The sequence below is a fragment of the Canis lupus genome, chromosome 2, assembly GCF_011100685.1.
Source record: "Canis lupus familiaris isolate Mischka breed German Shepherd chromosome 2, alternate assembly UU_Cfam_GSD_1.0, whole genome shotgun sequence".
Classification (NCBI taxonomy): Eukaryota; Metazoa; Chordata; class Mammalia; order Carnivora; family Canidae; genus Canis; species Canis lupus.
The window spans coordinates 29,420,190-29,437,636 of record NC_049223.1 but is presented as its reverse complement, the minus strand read 5'-3'; the positions used below and the strand labels follow the sequence as shown (position 1 = coordinate 29,437,636).

The window sequence follows — 17,447 nt, the reverse complement described above, 5'->3', positions numbered from 1 at the left end:
GGCTACTTTGCATCTCCTCAGCATGCACCTGCTGTGGGGAGTTCGAGGCCAATTGTCCAATGGTTGGATAATTTTTATCCTTAAAAAGTGTTTCCTTATTGGGTCTGAAATGTCCCTCCATGCAACTTCATTCACTGGCCCCTTTCTCCCTTCCATCTACGTTCTAGACAAATTCTAGAGCACCAGAAAATGAGAGGCTCCACTTCTCCATGTGTCTGTTCTTCAAAGGGCTGTAGACACCATGGCCCCCCAGCCAGCAGCCTCTCCTGTCCAGGACAAGCAGCACTAACTCTTTCTTTCTTTCTTTCTTTCTTTCTTTCTTTCTTTCTTTCTTTCTTTCTTTCTTTCTTTCTTTTTAAGATTTTATTTATTTATTTATTTATTTATTTATTTATTCACACAGAGAGAGGCAGGGACACAGGCAGAGGGAGAAGCAGGCTCCCTGCAGGGAGCCCGATGCAGGACTTGATCCCAGGACCCTGGAATCATGTGCTGAGCCAAAGGCAGATGCTTCACCCACTGAGCTCCCCAGCGCCCCTGTGTGAGTTTATTTCTGGGTTCTCTATTCAGTTCTATTATTCTACATGTTCATCCCTTGGCCAGTAATGCTTTGCTGTCTTGGTTCCTGTAGCTATATAGTAAGTATTGACATTGGGTGTACAGTTGCCTCTCACTTGTTTTTTAAGTGTTTAAAAATTTCAATTCCAGTAGAGTTAACAAACAGTGTTATATTCATTTCCAGGGTACAGTATAGTGATTCAACAATTCTATACATTACTCAGTGCTTGTCACAATAAATGGACTCCTTAATCCCCATCCTTTGTTTCCCCCATCCCCCCACCCCTCATCCTCCATCCCCCTACCCCCTTACCCCTCTGGTGACCATCAGTTTGCTCTCTATAGTTAAGACTGTTTCTTGATTTGTCTCTTTCTTTCCTTCTTTGTTTTGATCCTCCACTGCGTGATTCTTTTTCAAAACTGTTTAGCTATTGTGTGCTTCCTTTGCCTTTCGATATCAATTCTGAAATAATCTTGTCATAACTACAGAAGTCTCACTAGGATGTTGAGGAAAACTGCTTTAAGCCTGTTTGTCGGGCTGGGGAGAACTGACATCCTTAAGATACTGAGTCTTCCAATCCATGAACATGGTATGTCTTCACATTTCTGATTTTTTTTCAGTGTTTTGTAGTTTTTAGTGTACAAACCCTACATGTGTGTTGCTAGTTTTACATCTAGGTTTTGGTATTCTTTTTGAGCAATTGTAAATGTTTTTTTTTTAATTTTTAATTTCAGTGTCCAGGTGACCACTACTAGCATATATAGAAATAAAACATATTTTTATATGTTTATCTTATGTCCTGCAGCCTTGATATTTCATTTTAGCTGCTCAAGCAGACTTTCTGCTTGAGTCCCTAGTGCCTTGTCTCCTTCATGGGAAAGCCTTGCACTACCCACCACCGCTGTCCTGCCAGGCTGCCTCCTGCTCTCCTTGGACCCTGGCTAGTACCCGAGGTTCTGGCTTTGCTCCTGCTGTTGTTCCTCCTATAAGACACCCTCCTTCCCACTCTGCATACCCCAGGCCCACTCCACCTGCAGGAGTAACACCAGCCCTCCTGTCCTACCATCTTTTTTGATTCTTCAGATTTGCACTGGGCTTCCCCTTCTGACCTAGTGTGTTTATGGTCACCAGTATACATTTTATTACTTATGTGTCCTCTGTTTATAGGTAATAATTTTATGTTCACACACACTGGACAATCAGCTTGTTGAGGGCAAGGACTTTGGGTTTCTCTTCATAGCTCATAGATGGTGTTCCAGCAGAACTTAACTCAATGATACACATACAGGTGTAGGCTTCTGTACAAAGTCAGACAACAAGAGATAGAGAAAAAAGAAAGCACTAAGAGTGTTTCTCAAACAACTTCTTGGCTTCCCCACTGTGTCTGAGATACAGGACGTACCAAGAGACCTTCCCCTCTATGGCACGCCTGCAAAAACAACAGCCTGGGGCTCTGGACCAGCTCCTACAGTTTCTGGCCTTGCTCCCTGTGCCGCCGCCAGAAGGGAAGGGCTGCTCAAAGGCTCTCACACCTCAGGAAGGAAAAGCAATCTGCAGTAAGGCTCTGTCCCGAGATGAAGTTCTTAAACAACCAGTGAATAAATAGGAAAAAAATATGTTAGGAGGCAGTGGAGGTTGGGGTTGTGTTTGGAAAGAAGCAGCAGGCACCAGGGAAGGATGAGGGTGGAGAGAGCCAAGAACGGAAGATGCAGGGAGGGAGTAATGGAGAGTGAGGTGAGAGTAAAGCCAGGAGAGGAAAAGAGACAGAGGGGCGGAGATCTCAGGACAGGGAAATGAACTGAAAGCAAGGGGGAAATCGAGAGAGAGAGAAAGAGAGAGAGAGAGAGAGAGAAGAAGAAGGAAGAAGAAGAAGAAGAAGAAGAAGAAGAAGAAGAAGAAGAAGAAGAAGAAGAAGAAGAAGAAAAGGAGAAGGAGAAGGAGAAGAGAAGAGAAGGAAAAGGAGAGGAGAGGAGACAAGACGAGAGATGAGACGAAACGAGACGAGGGGGAGGGCAGGGAGGACGGAGACAGAACAGTAGAGGTCTATAAGAGTGGAGAATGGAAAGAAAGCCAGGAGTAGATTTACTAAGAAAACTGAAGCCGGCGAGGTTTGGAAAGAGTGGTCTGGCGGAGAGCAGTGTGCCCGTCGGGAAAATGGGAGAGGACCACGGAGAGGCCGAGAGGGGGTCAGATCTAGAAGTGGAGGCGAGGGTCTAGCATCACAACATCTTTCGCTGGTGCTCATGAAGAGCCTGATGGAAGTGCGTGTGCGCTTCTGGAACGTGGACTCGAGGTCCGAGGACCCAGGCCATCACACAACGTGTCTTCACACTGGGCAGGATGGGTCAACATGAATCAAGAACATTCCAGGCTCGGCACCGTTAGATGTGCCCAGCGTTCAGTCCCTCCCCCAGATATGTGTTTCCCTTGGCGAAAGCCAGCTCCAGCTTCTGCTTTGGGGCCCTCTCTCCTGGGACCCTTTCCGCAGCCCCAGGAGGGAACCTACCATCGTGCACACGGGTCACCTGTTCTTGTATGATTTGCAACCTGCAAATCTCAGGTTTTGCAGCCTGCGGTCCCCTCCCTCTCTAACCCAGGGCGTTTCCAGCCACTGTAGACACAGATGTCCAGGGAGGGACACGTTTTCAGGACTGCTTCTATGAGCCCCGGCATGACGACGGGGAGGTACGGAGCCTGTGGGCCTACCGTCATGTACACACAGGCCCCAGAGGGTCGGGGCAGCGGAACAGAAATGAGCTGTGAGATTTATGGAGCTAGAAGCTGGGCCGGGGGGACGTTCTCGCAATCATCAGATGCGAACTAGGACTGACTTCCTGCCAAGGCCTAGCCACACCTGAGGCTCTCGTCTATGGGGAATGTGCAGTCACGTGGCTCGTGCCATCGTGAGGCCAGCACGCGTCTCCGGCCCTCCCCGTGGTGGCCCCCCAGCCCCGGAGCCGCTGAGTTCCCGGATGTCCTGCGTGTGTGTTTCACTCAACACTAGCTAGCTGGGGACTGGGGTGTCCCCGGCACGTGCCCCCCACCCAGCAGGCATCTCTCACGTAATCGCAAGACTCATACGTGAATGAATGAGTGAACTGTGCGTTGAGATAAATATCTGGTTGTTGATTCTCCAGATGTCACCAGTATAGTTTTGTCTTCACTGCAGCCAAAGTAAGGACATAATCCTGGACGAGGGACCTGTCCTGCTGCCCAGCCACCTCCTCTCCTGCCCAGTGATGACAGCTAGACCCGGAAGGCTGGCAGGTGCACATTCCCACGTCCACTCTCACTCGCCGGGGTGAGGTCCCTGCCTTCTGGGTGGTAAAAAAATCTGTGTTCAGCTCTTCTTTGGGGTTTTCTGACGTCCCTGTGGGTTTTTTGTTTTTGTTTTTTGTTTAAAAATAAACCAGAGAACTTGCTGGTTGCAAAACCTCTTTAGCTGTGTTCATTCCCTTTCAGTGGAAGCCTCGATTTGGCAACAGCACTGGTTTCCTCACAGGTTTCATGGGACAAGTGGAGTCTTGCTCCATCCTCCGGCCTCGGCGCGTCTCCTTTGGGAACACGGTTGTATTTCTCAGGCTGGGACCGTGCAAAAGCTGAGCCTTAGGAGGATGGATTCAAGAACTAGAAACTTACTTTTTAAGAGGAGGTTGAGAGGACTTTGGACGGGAGCTTTATGTGGGTAGCCTGGTTCCTGGAAAAGGCGCTGGTATCTCTCAGAATATTCTTAATAAGCCTTTTTTTTTTTTTTTTTTTTTTTACGATTTTATTTATTTATCCATGAGAGACACAGAGAGAGGCAGAGACACAGGCAGAGGGAGAAGCCGGCTCCCTTCGGGGAGCCCAATGTAGGACTCTATCCCAAGACCCCGGGGTCATGACCTGAGCCAAAGCCAGATGCTCAACCGCGAGCTACCCAGGCACCCCACTAAATAAGCTTTTATGCCTAACCTTAGGCACGAATTTGGGAACAGCCCGGGCCAGGCACTGGGTGGGGCTTCTCAGGGTACGAAGACCACATGCCCACCGTGTGCACACACGTACACACACACGCACACACACATACCACAATGCGCGGTGCTCTCACACGGGTTAAACTGTCTCCGGTGTGGTCTCCTCTGCAGACCTCTCGAAATCTGGCTACTGTGAAATTTGTCTTCACGACTCATCAGAATCTTGCGTGTGGTTGTTTCAGGCCATTTCTTGTGGTTTAAGTTCTCACAAGAAGAGAAGAACAACATCCTCCTGGCTTCTGCTGGTCTTCCTGTGTGAATGGAGAGGCCTAACCCACTCACCATGGAGAACTTTCTTTTCCCACCTTCGGGGTGGTGATGGCAAGGGGAGACGGGGTCTGCGGGAGACAACCTACAGTCACACCTCCTGAGTTATCAGGACCTCTTCCCCAGCTTCACCTGCTGACTTGGCTGAGACGGCCCAGGGAAAGTTCTAGGCCTTCAGGAAAGGGCCGGAGCTGGCTGGCCTGGCCAAGGGCATGCGTGGCTAGGAGGTAAGGCACCTGCTGATGTGTCGGCTCTCGGTGGTCCACGGGGGGTGGCTGCCGGTGGAGCAGTCATCTCTCCGTTCTGGGTATAACCTGTCATCCCCGTGGTGCCCTCTGGAGAAAGAAGCTGCCAGAAGAACAAGCCGAATGTGCCAGCAGGCCAGGTGATACCAACGCCGGCCCCTGTGCAGACGTCCTGCTCCTCAGAGTCAGAGGATGGAAGAGGCTGCATGGGACAGGGACAGCACTCTGTGGCTCTAGGCCTCAGCCTGCAGGACCCCGTGTCCCCAAGGCCAACACTCAGGGCCCCTCCCCTCGGCCTAGGCCTCGGGGTGCGTGCAGCACAGTCTCCTCTGCGAAGCCCTCCCCTCCTGAGTCCTCTGTCCCACTAGAGCCTGGTCCTCTTCCCCCCTCTGTCTACACCACTCCCTGTACTCACGCTCTCTCACTCTCTCACTCACTCTCTCTCAAATAAATAAATCAATAAAATCTTTTAAAATGAATGAATGAATGAATGAATGAATGAATGAATGATGCTGGAGCAATTGGGTCAGAAAAAAAATTACTTCAACCTAAGCTAAATCCCACCTTCTATGCAAAAATCAACTCGAAACGGGTCCCGGGGAATGTGAAGGTAGGAAACTTTCAAGAAAAGAAGAAAATCTATGGGATGTAAAGTAGGCAAAGTGTTTTCTGGATTTGACAGCAAAAATATGACCCCAAAAAAGGAAAAAGTGATAAACCCAACTTCATCAGATTTAAAAACTTCTACTCCACGAAAGACCCGTTTAGAGAATGAAAATGCAGCCTACAGGCCAGGAGAAAATATTTGCCAATCCTATATATTCGACAACAGGCGACTTACTGTCTAGAATGTATAAAAAATTCTCAAAACCCAACAGTGGGGGGTGGAGAATTCCAGTGAGAAAATGATGGGCAAAAAGCCCCATGAGACGTTCAATACGAGCAGCCAATAAACTCAGGAGAAGATGCTCAGCATCGTTATTCACCAGGAAAGCAGAGCAGAAGCACAAGGAGACATGACTGTGTCCAGGATGATGGGAATGAGGAAAACCAGCAAACCCGGTGCTGGCGGTGAGGTGGGGAAACTGGTGGCTCCACTTCGCGGAGCGGCACGCACGACGGCGCGGCCAGGCCGGAGGAGAGATTTTTGACATTGCCTTCAACCAACCAGCACACACAAACTAAATACGCCACGGTCCGGGAAGGGCACTCCTAGGCCTTTATCCCCGAGATACAGAATCTTACGGTCACTTTTTTTTTTAATAGCATACAGATGTTTTATAGTCGCTTTCTCTGTGACGCCCTCAAACTGGAAGCAGTGCACACGTCCTTCTCTGAGCGAATATGGCTAAACACACGATGGTCCCTCCATCCACACAAGGGCCAAGGCTCAGCAGTAAAGAACTGGTGGGGGAACGCCTGGGGGGCTCAGCGGTGGAGCGTCTGCCTTCGGCTCAGGACATGACTCTGGGGTCCTGGGATCGAGTCCCGCATCGGGGTCCCCACAGGGAGCCTGCTTCTCCCTCTGCCTGTGTCTCTGCCTCTCTCTCTGTGTCTGTCATGAATAAATAAATAAAATTTATTTTATTTTTTTTTAAAAAAGAACTGGTGGTGATCCACACCACCGTGATGAATCTGCAGGGAATTATGCTGGGCGAAGATCATCTCAAAAATCCCAAAATGTTGCAGGAGGAGGGGCCGCGGTGGGAACATTCTGTGCCTTGGGTGTCTGTGCCCGTGACCCCTACTGCAGGTACAGGACCACCATGCGGAGAGGTGGTGCAGGGTGCCGGCTCTGAATCTCTCCAGTATTATTTCCTAAAAGGGCATGTGAATTCTGCACTGCGAACTTGTAGGAAGAGGGGGGCCGGGAGGTCAGCCAGAGAAGTCTATATTCAGAGTGCCGAGAAATCGCTCCCCGAAGGAGAAGGCCTTCCTGGGCTGCTTAACTGCAGGGCATAGGGACGCACGAAGCCTGTCATTGCACAGATGTGCCAGAAAGTGAAGAATGTTGAAAAGCCTTGACTGAAGGTACTGAGAAAATTCTCACCCCAAAACCAATTTTTTTTAAAAAAAAAAGATATTTATTTATTTATTTATTTATTTATTTGTTTGTTTGAGACGGAGAGAGCGTGAGGTGGGGGGGACCAGCAGAGGGAGAGGGAGAAGCAGGCTCCCCGCTGAGCACGGAGGCGGATGTGGGGCTCAATCCCAGGACACCGGGGTCATGACCTGAGCCGAAGGCAGACGCCTCACCGACTGAGCCACCCAGGCGCCCCCCTTAAAAACAAAACTTCTTAAGTTCATCATTAAAATAACGAAACAAGAAATGAAGTACGGTTCCTTCTTTGAGATTAAAGATCAGAATGCAGCACAGTATTTCAGGGTGAAACTGGATTTCTTTTCTTAAATATTGTGGGCTTTTTTTTTAAGTAAACTTTAACGTGGGGCCTGAACCCACGACCCTGGATCGAGAGCCGCACGCTCCACCAACAGAGCCAGGCAGGCGCCCCTGAACCTGGACTTCTAAGCCTCAACGCATGGTCAGCATTTAATGCTAATTTTTGGAAAACTCTGTAAATGTTTCTTAGATATTTGTGTTGCTTTTACTGGAACCTAGCTCAGGAACGGTATTAATAAAATACTTACTACAAATGTTTTGGAAATCACATGTGACTGGGCAATTACCTCAAGTAAAACAATTTTTTTTAAGTTAAGAATAAAATGAGTATAGGCATGTTGTATTTTATATTTAATAATATATCGTGAGCATTTTTCATTGTCGAAAATATGCTTATATATTATATATTATTGAGTATAAACGTTTCGCTTATACATAGACCGTATTATTCAACTATTCCCCTCCCCCAGGGATTTGGGCTATTTCAAGTCATTTGTTTATTATTTTTTAAAATGCTGAGAATAGGGGCGCCTGGGTAGCCAGACTCTTGGTTTCGGCTCAGGTCACGGTCTCAGGGTCATGAGATCGAGCCCCAAGTCAGGCTCCGTGGTCGGTGTGGGGGCTGCTTGGGCTTCTTTCTCCCTCTCCCTCTTCCCCTCCCTCCAAGCTCACTCACGCTGTCTCTCCAATAAATAGATAAATCTTTTTTTTTTAAAGGCTGAGGATAACATCCTGGTGCCCTTTTTTGTTTTGTTTTTTGTATCTTTATTGAGATACAAATAACATCATCATAATAATGCACCCATTTCAGGTGTACAGTTTAGGGGCTCCTCCCACAACCCGGTGCCTCCCTGGAGGCCGAGCCGACGGTCAGGCCCACAGGTCTGCTCAGTCAGCCGGTGATCCCCGCACCCCCGCCCCGACAGTGACCACCCACGGCCCCGTGGCATGGTCATCTCGGGGTTTCAGGGAGATTGCACCTGCTTCGGAGGGCTGAGAAGGGCGGCCGGGGCCAGGAATCCCGGAATCCTGCCCGGGGCCGGCGAGCCAGGGGCAGCAGAACAGGACCCCCAGCCAGGCCTGGGGCCCAGAGTGTCGTCCTGGGAGCTGGGGCCCGCCTGCGGTCTCATCCCTCGGTCGTGGGGAGCAAGCAGGTGGGGTGCTAGGGCTCTCTGTCCCCCCGCCCCAGCCCTGCAGGGCTTGCTCACTAGTGTTTATTCTAGCACCTTCTTCCCTCTTCCCCGCAAAGCCCTTTGTGTAAGGAATGGGTTTCCCTTCCAGTTCGGCTTCAAAATCCGTGGACCAAGGAGAGCTTTCGGCCACCTGGCCTCCGTCTGGGGGGTTTGCTGTTGTGGACGGGAGACCTGAGCCAGGAGTCACCCCAAAGCGGTGGATCACAGAGCAGGCCAGGGGCGGCGGGCCTGCAGAGCTGTTCTCCAAGGCCTGGTGGGGGAGGGTGGACGGCTGCAGGCACGACTCCACGTGTGCGTGGGACCCAGAGGCTGGTCCCCCAGGGGAGGAGCTGGGTCAGCCCCCAGGCTGAGCAGAGGTCAGGGACACAGGAGATGGAAGCCAACCATCTGTGCCTGGGAGCCCGGTGTCAGGGCCAGAGGGCGCACCCCCTGCCCGAGGAGGCCTGGCGGGAGCCCCGGGGGGAGAGGGCCGCCCGCCGACGGGGTCCGACCCGAGGGCCACCAGCGAGCATGGACATCCCCGGGGGACACAGCGGGCAGCGTCGGCATGCACAGACTGCCGTGGACCACGTCCATCCGACATGTGGGCGTTGAGACCTAACCCCCAGGGTGACGCCGTGGGGCTGCGGGGCCCCCGGGAGGCAATGAGGTCATGAGGTGGAGCCCCCATGAGGGGCTCCTGTCCCTCTGGGCCACGCCCAGAGCTCCCCCAGCCCTCCCACCCCGAGGGGACACCGTTCTGAGCCAGAAAGTGGGTTCTCCCCAGACACGGACCGGCTGACACCTGGGTCCTGAACGTCCAGCCTCCAGGGCCATGAAGGATGCAGGTGTGTGGTCCCTGAGCCACCAGCCCAGGGGTTCATGGTGGGGACCCCAGCTCCTAGGTCCACCGCGAGCCCACCTGCCACCACCCAAAACGCTCTCCAAGTGCTGATGACTGTGAGGCCCGGCCCGGGCTCTCTACCGTGTGCAGCCAAGCATATTACATATTTGTAACAAACTCCTGTCCCCATGTAAGCGTCCTAAGTAAAGGACGCGCCGAAGGGACGCAGAGGCAACGTTCCGAACCCTCAATAAATGGGTATTCGAGATGAGAATCGAAATGGGGATTCACGAACGATGCCGAACACCCGAGTCTGGCCTGTGAGGTGGGGGGGGTTGCAACCCCAGTAGTAGTCGGGGTTTACACAGCACAGAAAAGCTCAGCACTTAGAGTCCTTGCTACAGCAATCAGGGCGGGATTCCTGGGGGTGGTGAGGCCCAAGTGAGTCTCCGAATGGTGGGTTCAGAGGAGAGACAAAATCCTGGGCGGCAGGAGCCACGTGAACGGTCAACAGTGAATTCAGAGCCGGCTCTGGGGGCGCCCGTTACCCACTTCGCAGACCCGGCACCAAATTGTGGTCAGATGGTCGATGGTGGGGGTACCGCCGACCTGGGGACGGCGCGGCTGGCTGCCCACGGACGGATCCCGGGGACGGGTGGCATGTGACCGTCCTCTGGGGCCCCAGGGCCACCCCGGGGCTTCATGCTGAACAGGAACCTCGTCCCGGCACAGCCCCCTCCCCACGCCCCCAGGGTCCCCGTCCCCCCAGTCACACGGTGTACAGTCAGCCACTGCTCACCCACCCAGTCCTGCCCCGGGAGCCTGGGGGGGACCCGACTCCCCCGACCGCACCCCTGTGCCCCTGGCAGGTGGAGGCTCCGGGACAGGGTGCGGCCAGAGGGCGAAGGGCAAAGCCAGACAGGAGCTCACAGCCCCTCACAGCCCCTGTCGGTGCTCAACAGACACCCATTGGAGCACCCAGGAGCTCAGCAGTTGAGCATCTGCCTTCGGCTCAGGGCGTGACCCCGGGGTCCCCGGATCGAGTCCCGCATCAGGCTCCCCACAGGGAGCCTGCTTCTCCCTCTGCCTGTGTCTCTGCCTCTCTGTGTCTCTCATGAATGAATAAATAAAATCTTTAAAAAATAAAAGCATAAATTAACCTTAACAGTGGTTTCCCTGGGGGTGGGGGACAGGGTGATGGTCGTGTTCAGTATTTTGCGTGGGGCGACGATGTGTATTCCATGGGTCAAAATGCCCACCTCGACGTGCAGTTGCTTGTGTGTCAATTATACCCCAACAAGGCTGCTCCAAAAAATTCGAACTCAGGGCTATCTTACTAAAAAAACAAAACAAAACAAAAACAAAAACAAAAAACAAACCACACACACAAATTACGACGGGCGGGCTATTTCCCGGGGCCCCGGAGCCCGGCATGCCCTCCCCCTCCGAGGGCGCCCAGCACGGAGTCGGGACCCCACCCCCAGGTCGGGGCGGAGAGCCTTCCCCCGGGTCCACACCCCTTCCCTGCAGACGCGGGAGGGGGGGGGGGGGCCTTGCCCTCCGGCCGTTTTCCCAGATACAGAAATGGAGGCCGAGGCCTGAAAGCTTGTGGGCTTTGGTCACCTCGAGTCGGGAGACGAGCTCCGGCCTCTTCTAGCTGCCTCCGGGCGACGGCCGGGCCTCAGGCTCGGCCCCATGGGAGCTCCCAGCCGCGAGCTCGTGTGTGCAGGCGCCTCAGCCGCCCAGCCCCGGCTGCTAAGAGCACAGGGCCCCCACCTGCAGCCAGGGGCGCCAGCACGGGAGCCCCCCTTCCGGTCCACTCAGCTGGGGGCTGAGGATCACCAGCCTTAGGAGCAACGGCATGATTTCCCCCTTAGGACACTGTTCCTTGCGCTGCAGGGATGAATTTTTTTTTTTTTTGATGATTTTATTTATACACAAGAGATGCAGAAAGAGAGGCAGAGACACAGGCAGAGGGAGAAGCAGCCCCCCCGCCGCCCCGGCCCCACCCCGCCGCAAGGAGCCCGATGTGGGACCCCATCCCAGATCCAGGGATCACGACCTGAGCAGAAGGCCGACCCTCAACAGCTGAGCCACCCAGGCGTCCCCTGGAGGGATGAATTAACACCTTTTAGGTCAACCCTGGATGCAGGGCTGCCGTGTTCAGTCTTGCAGGCTGCACACTGCACAAGGGCAGGAGGCACCATTTGCACAGTGCGACCTACTAGGTGGCATTCAGGGTTGAGTGGGAAGGAACCCATCCTAACAGGGTTAGGAGGAAGAGACGTGTCCACCTCTGTGATGATGGCAATTGGTGGAGGACGTCGGGCTGAGCCCAGGCGGAGGTCACGGTGACCTGCTTGCAGCCCCGGCCTAGCCGGGAACGAGCTGCCCGACGACCTTGGGCGGACGCCAGTGGCCTCACCCCAACAACACAGAACTGGTCCGAGCGCTGCAGGAAGCATGCAATGCCAGCAATCGCAGCGGAGCGGGAGGCCACAGAAGCGTCCCCACCAGGTCACTGTGCCGTCGTCTGCCGGAGGGGACGGGGTAGGGCTGGGGCTCACGAAGGACCGCCCGACCCGGGAGGAAGAGCCGGCGGGGCTAGTCTAACCTACAGGCTCCCAGGAGGAGACCGACCGCGCCCCGTCCTCCCGCCCTCGTTGTGGCCTCGCTCGAGACAACAGGAGCCCCCTGAGAGCCGAAAGGCCGGCTTGGCCGACGTCTCAGCCTCCTTCCCTGTGCGGGAACAAAAACGGACCTTCCTCTCGAGGTTCGCTGGGTCCCTTTGCAGGCCTTGGGCTTCGGCTTTAGGCAAATAGAGCTGGTAGGTCAGCTCTGCGGCAGGAGGACAGGGGACAGGGGATAGGAGGACTGAGGACAGGAGGACAGGGGACAGGAGGACAGAGGACAGGAGGACAGGGGACAGGAGGATAGAGTACAAAGGACAGGAGGACACAGTACAGGAGGACAGGGGACAGAAGGACAGGGGACAAAAGACACAAGGACAGAGGACAGGAGGACAGGGGACAGGAGGACAGAGGAGCCGGCGGCCGGGAGGGCCCAGGACCACGCAGGGGAGAGAGAAGCCCCGGGGGTCCGGGGCCCAGGTCCCCGTGGGGCTGCCAGGCCTGCCAGTCTCGGTGCTGCACCGGTCACCGTGTCCCCCATCTGCAACCTGCCTCCGTAGCCCACTTGGTCCTCGCCGCCGCCGCGCCACCTTCCAGAGACCCGCAGAGGTCGCACAACCTGGCCGGAGGCCTCGGGGATCAGGCGAGCCCCACCCCGAGCCGCACACCTCACAGGCCATGGTGCCTCCCAGACCCACGTGCCCCCCCACCCAAGGCCAGGCCCCGCTGGTGATGAGCCAGGCAGCCTGAGGAGGGCGGGCAAGGTCACAGTCCCGCCACGTGTGCCCCATGCCCCTCGAGGCTTGAAGTCTGCGGCGGGCTGGGTGAGCCCTTCTGGCCTGCCCCGGGGCACACTCACGCCATCACGCTCACGCCCATGTGCCCCGCACTCCCACACCCTCACACAGTCGCACTCACACCACGCGCCCCCAGCGACCACAGGGAGGTGGCCCACTCAGAGAGGCGAGTGGCCGTGTTATCTGCTCACCCGCCCACTCAGGTGACCAGCTGGCCAACACCCTGTTGGCTCCCGCCGCTCAGGGACACCCGCCTCACCCTCCCCAACCGCCTGGCGCCTGGCACGCACCGTGGGCACCTGCCCCATAGGGCCACCTCTGCACATGACAAGGCCCGCTCTGGCCCGTGGCCGTGGCGCTCCAAGCAGGGCCCCTTCTGCGGCTGGAAGCCCGCGGGGTGAGCGCAGCCCCCAGGGTGCGAGGCCGACACCCCTCCTCCGGTTCCGGCTGACGTTGGAGGACGGGCAGGGTGGCCGAGGTGGGGGTCTCCCATAACCACCCCGAAGGCGTGGGCGGCCGGGCCCCAGCACCTGCCAGGAGCTTCCCTTCCTCGGCAGATGGGCTCTGCAGGCGGGGTCCGTGTCATCAGGGTCCCTGGACACGGGCCATCCGTCTTCTCTCGCCGTCGGACCTCAGCGCCCTGGTTCTCAGGCCTCTGGGTGGGATGGGGACGGGGACACAGGGACAGAGCGCAGCCCGGGCTCCTCCTTCCAAGACGCAGGCGGGAGGTCGGGGCAGCAGTCAGAGCTCGTGAAAGGCAGAGGAACTTGAGCAAGGGGCTACGAGCCAAGGATGGTGGGCGGCCTGTGGGGAAAGGCAAGGGCGCGAATTCTCCCCAGTAGCCTCCAGAAGGATTCCGGCGGGAATACGCTTGAGGTATTCTCAGCCACTAAGTTGTGGTCCTTTGTTAGCACCTGCCTAGGAAACTAATACAGAGGAGAATCAGGACAGCAGTGGCGGGGGGCGGGGGGGCTGGAGAAGGCCCTGGGGACCCAGGACAGGACCCCATAGGGAGCTCCAACCACAGGGACTGGGGCGGGGCATCTGGCCCATGACGGGGATACCACAGCCAGGACCTCAGGGCACCTTGGCCACAGTCCCCGCAGTCTCCCCCCAGAGTTGGTCACAGCCTGCCCAAGAGGCGGCCGGGGCAGGCTGGAGATGCGGAGCCACCCAGGGCTCACCGGGCAGGACGGAGGGAGGCCAAGGGCGCCAGGACCCCCGGCGGGTGTGGCGCCGTCCCCCCAGGCCAGGCCCACACAGCCCGCCGCCCACGGCCTCACAGGGGTCCCGGGAGACGCCAGCGAGCAGCAGCCCTGCTCACAGCAGCACCGCCAGGCCCCGCACTGTGCAGGCCCGGGTCGGGTGCCCCTCTGCCCAGGGGTCTCCGCGGGGCATTGGCAGGGGCCGCAGGGGCGGCGCGTGGGCCTGCATGCACGCCAGCGATCCCCACCTGCACACCTGGCCATATCCCCGGGGGAGGAGCGTGCCTGTCTCTCCTGCTACTACCACTGCCACCACCACTGCCATCCCCACCATCGCCATCACTGTCACCATCACCACCACCATCATCACCATCACTACTGTCACCACTACCACCACCAACACCATCACCACCACCACCACCACCACCACCATCACCACCGCCATCCCCATCACCACCATTGCCATCACTGTCACCACCACCACCACCACCACCATTATCACCACCACTGTCACCACCATCACCATCACCACCACCAACCCCCCTCACTGCCATCACCAACCCCACTACCACCATCACCACCACCCCCACCGCCACCACCACCACCACCACCCCAGCCTCTGACTCACGCCTGGCCCTAGGCAAGATTCTCAGCGCTACAAGTGACTCAGAGCTGCCTCCAGAGCTCCGTCCAGAGCTGGACTGCTCCAGGCTAGGGTGGAAGCCCTCACTCCCACCCCACGGCGGAGGCACCGGTCTGACTTCAGTCGGATTCAGCAAGCTGCTTACTCGAACAGAGAACACTGAATACAAATACTCGCAGAGGTAGAAAATTGCTAACTTGGCGACTAAAAAGTAAAAACAGGAATCTGCGGCCTCCCTCCTGAGGCTGAGGGAGCAAAGGGCAGAGGCTGCGATGGAGAGAGGGGCCAGGGACCTGGGACCCCCACCTCGGAGGACGGGGCTCCAGCGGGTGCCGGAGTGTCTGAAGTGGGGAAAAGCTTCTCACCCGACCCTCTGCCTCTTAGATTCTGAGTATTTCCGTAGCGTCTTCCTAAGCACGTAAGTCACATTCGCACCGAAAGAAACACTGGATTTTGATGCCTTCACCCACATTTCCAGCAGCCAAGCAGACCCTGCCACGGGTGAGAAATCTGGGCGCCTATTCAGATGACTCTAGAACCTCCGTCAGACCTTCCCTCCCTCCTCCACTTCACCGTGTCAGATGGTTAATTCTCCGGGTCAGTCTGCCGGGGCCAAGGGAAGCCTAGATCCCTGGTAAAACACAGTCCCTATGCATGCCCAGGAGGGTGTTTCTGGAAGAGATGAGCACAGATCCAGTACGGCAGACCGCCTCCCCCAGGGCGGGGGGCTCAGCCAGTCCTCTGAGGGCCTGGGTGGGACAAGAGGAGGAGGAAGGAGCAATTCACTCTCTGCCTGGCCCGGGACGTCCATCCTCTGCTGCTCGTGGCTACCGGTGTTCCTGCTCCTCAGGCCTCCCAGCTCCCTTGGGCTCCCAGCGTGCAGACAGCGGGTCTCAGCCTCCATATTTCCACAAGTCAATTCCTCATAATAAATTTCTTTCTAGTTATCTATAGATCCTATTGGTTCTGTTCTCTGGAGAAACCGGGTTCATATGGCAGCAGGGTCTCCCTTTGGTCTGGCATCCTCCTACCTGTGGCCAGGAGGCCAGAACTATGCAGGACCATGGGGGCTGGGTCCCTGAGACACAGGAGTTCCATTTAGTTGCTAACACTTGATGAAGGACCCCAGGAGACAATGGGTATTCCCGTTCTTGTCCATGGCTCCCAGAATGGGTGGAGGCCGCCTCGTCCTGACACTCAGCCACAGCTGTAAGATCGCTCGGGTGGTTACACAAGACTAGGGGGTGTGGGCATAATACCATATAATCCTGCAGTTGTCCAGCACAGGCTTGGAGGAGCTTTGTTTTCAGAAAATGAGACTGTCAAAACTCACTTTACAGAAAATATGCTTTTCCTGCTTTGTCCATTAGAGACCCAGCAGGAAACGGTGCAAATTCCACTTAGGGTAACCAAGGAGGGCGTGATGAAGGGACCGGTCCTGCAGGCACACACAGAGTGTGGAGAAACCATGGGGACACGTTGTGCCTCGCACCTAGCAGCCTTGGAGAGCTGAGGAGCTGGGGGAGTCATCAAGAGGAGGAAGAGAAAGAAGGCTGACAGGCCTCTGTCCAGGTTTTAGGTTTTAACTGGATTATTTGTTGGGGCTTTTTTTTTTTTTTCTTTTTGGTTTAGGGTTATATAAGTTCTTTATGTATTTTGTATACTAATCCTTTATCAGATACATCATTTGCAAATATCTTCTCCCATTCTGTAGCTTGTCTTTCGGTTTGTGGGTTATTTCCTTGGCTATGCAACTTTTTATTTTCTTGTGGTCCCAATTGTATACTTTGCTTTTGTTTCCCTTGCCTCAGGAGACATATCTATAAAATTATTTCTTTTATTCTTTTTTTTTTATATTTTTTACACAGAGAAAGTAGCAGAGACACAGGCAGAGAAGCAGGCTCCCTTCTGGGAGCCCTATGCAGGACTTGACCCTAAAAAAAGATTTCTAAGGCAGATGTCAAGGAAATGACTGCCTGTGCTTACTTCTAGGACTTTTATGGTTTCAGGTCTCACATTTGGGTCTTTAATCCATTTTGAGTTTATTTTTACATAAAGTGTAAGAATTATGTGTGGTTTCATTCTTTTGCATATAGCTGTCCAGTTTTCCCAGCGCCATTTGTGGAAGAGACTTTTTCCTAGTGCATATTCTTTCCTCCTTTGTCATAGATTAATTGACCGAAATTATATAAACATGGGTTTATTTCTGGGTTCTCTGTTCTGTTCCGTTGAACTATGTGTCTATTTTTGTGCCAGTATCATGCTGTTTTGATTTGTAGTCTATCTTAAAATCTGGAATGGTGATATTTCCAGCTTTGTTCTTTCTCAATTGCTGTGGCTATTTGAGGTCTTTTGGGGCAAACAGACACATGAAAAGATGCTCAAAATCACTCATCACTAGGGAAATGCAAATCAAAACCACAATGAGATCGTTTCACACCCATCAGAGTGGCTAGAAATCAAAAGAACAAGAAATAACAAGTGTTGGTGAGGGGGTAGAGAAAAAAAGAAACCCTTGTGCACTCTCAGTGGGAGTGCAAACTGGTGCAGCCACTGTGGAAAATAGCATGGCCGGTCCTCAAAAAATTAAACATAGAAATATTATATGATCCAATCATTTTACTACTAGATATTTACCCAAAGAAAATGAAAATGCCAATTTAAAGAG

The 17,447-nt window shown here is 54.6% G+C and overlaps 1 long non-coding RNA gene across 1 annotated transcript; it reads left to right on the top strand.

Annotated features, from left to right (window-relative positions):
- The first annotated feature begins 487 nt into the window (after positions 1-487).
- LOC119870171 lies at positions 488-3,992 on the top strand. The gene is made up of 3 exons (XR_005355380.1): positions 488-541; positions 1,048-1,148; positions 3,729-3,992. It is a non-coding gene; the product is annotated as an uncharacterized LOC119870171 (long non-coding RNA).
- The last annotated feature ends 13,455 nt before the right edge of the window (positions 3,993-17,447 follow it).